The following is a 2486-nucleotide window of genomic DNA, read 5'->3' on the forward strand; positions in this document are numbered from 1 at the left end:
CAGAAACTATGCACTACAGCTTTAAATCCATATTTTTCTTAGATCTGGTTTAAAGCTCTGGAGATTCATTTTGCCCGAGTTTTATATTTTGCCTGCTATTTTTTGGAAGACACAAGTATAATGTGTTGCAATAATTCAAAGGAGACAAAATTATGTCATTTACGGTAATAGGGTCAAGGCATCCTTGAAAAGGAAATTATTTTATTTTTGAAATATTACTAAACTGGACAAAGCTGGATTTTACAATCCCTTTTACTTGTCTGCTAAAAGTCATATCTGAGTCAAAAAGCACATCCACATGTATAGTTCAATCAGGAGAGAATGTGTGTGTTTTTGAGTGTGTGTGTGTGTGTGTGTGTGTGTGTGTGTGTGTGTGCGTGCGTGCGTGCGTGCGTGCGTGTGATGATTAAATTATAAAATGTATCGACATAGCAAAATAGTAACGTTGAAGACATTTTTTTTTGGCAACGACACCCCATTGTGACATCATATTTTGAGGGTTAATGATGCCATGAGCTGGGATGAAGGAGGGGATGAAGGGATGAAGAGCTGCTTGATGAGATGTGGAGCAGGAGTTCTGATAAGCTAAAACTGGACAATAAAACTGGAAAGACTGGTTGTGATGGAGACCGGAGGTGAATGGGGTGGGGGAGCTAAAGCTGAATTTACTGTATTAGTGTAACTCACAATAATGTAAATATAAATATAACTATATGTTTTCTTCTGTATACATGAGGTTTATTGTCTTAAAGAGGAAACACTGATTGTTTATGTCAGGAGGTGTGCATGTATTGTTATGGCAGAATGTTGTTTTAAAAGCAATTTCTGTGTGGGAAGCATTTTTGGAAATATGTGTGTAATTGTGTGTGAAAAGAACAATTTGGTGTCCTTCTGAACCAAGAAGAGTGACAAGCAGGAACAAGACTATATATATATATATATATATATATATATATATATATATATATATATATATATATATATACATATATATATATATATATACACACATATTCTTGTTACATGTTATGCACTCACCCACATGCTCACTCATGCCAAACAGATGCCCACACCCACTGTCTATTACACTCTAGTACATTCTTCAACATTACTGACCTGCCAAAATTCTTGACTTGTCATTCCAGTAAATGTAAGATACATATGCCACACACACACGCACACGCACACGCACACGCACACGCACACACACACAGAGAAAATATGATGCATGTGAATGTGTCATGGAATCTAGCATCTGCACCAATGCAATGAAGTAGAGAAAAAGTACAGAGAGAAGCATAATAACATAACAGAAACAGAAATTATTCTTTTTCATTCTGTTGTTAGTTAACACACAGGCCCAGAATACACATGCATGCCCAGGACCTATATGCACTAATGGAGAGAGATGTCAGAGTGAGGGGGCGCCCAGAGTACTTTGGTGCCTTGCTCGAGGGAACCTTGGCAGTGCCCAGGAGGTGAACTGACACCTCTCCAGCTACCAGTCCACACTACGTACTTGGGACTTGAACCTTAAAGCGTAACTCTCGCCAAAATGCAACCTAGGGTCTTTTTGTGAATGTACCCTAGTCAAACTTTCGTTTTAAAGCATATTTAGGACAGAAGCGCCACTTTTAAGATGTACCGTATTTTCGTTTTTTGTCCAAATGGCCTTTTGAATGGGAGTAATAGGGGCACTTTTATGCTAGCCTCAAAATAGCTATTTTTAGCCTTTTAAGAAGGCACACTCGACACAACATGAAACTTTGCTCGAAGTATCACCAGGGTCTCTACACCTTAACGAAAGCATTGACAACATTGTTTGTGTACCCAGAGTTTACAAAAAAGAAAGGTTTTGAACAACTCCCCGTAGCTCTTGTTGTTTCCGGCCGCTACCACCTCGGCAGTCAAAACGAGTCGATATCAAAACAAGTAGCCACAGATTTAGTATATCCCGTGTGCACCGGTGTAGTTCATGTGTAGATCCCCTGGTGATACTTCGAGCAAAGTTTCATGTTGTGTCGAGCCTTCTTAGTGTTTTAAAAATAGCTATTTTGAGGCTAGCATAAAAGTGCCCCTATTACTCCCATTCAAAAGGCCATTTGACCGAAAAACGAAAATACGGTACATCTTAAAAGTGGCGCTTCCGTCCTAAATATGCTTTTAAACGAAAGTTTGACTCGGGTACATTCACAAAAAGACCCTAGGTTGCATTTTGGCGAGAGTTACGCTTTAAACTTGACCCTCTGGTTCCCAAGTCCCTACGGATCGAGCTACAGCCACCCCCATTATTTTACCAGAGACAAAAGTCTATGATTCAGACACCAAGTTTTGGCCCCAAAAGTAAGAGAAGTAGATTATTAACGTCCAGCTTGAATGTCCAGCTTCTTTTACCAATGACATTTCTAAGTGTCATTTCTGCCACTATTCATTAAACGATGAATCATTCATTAAACAAACATGCAAATGACATCTGGTGACTTTGG

Source organism: Sander vitreus, chromosome 21 (genome assembly GCF_031162955.1).
Source record: "Sander vitreus isolate 19-12246 chromosome 21, sanVit1, whole genome shotgun sequence".
NCBI lineage: Eukaryota > Metazoa > Chordata > Actinopteri > Perciformes > Percidae > Sander > Sander vitreus.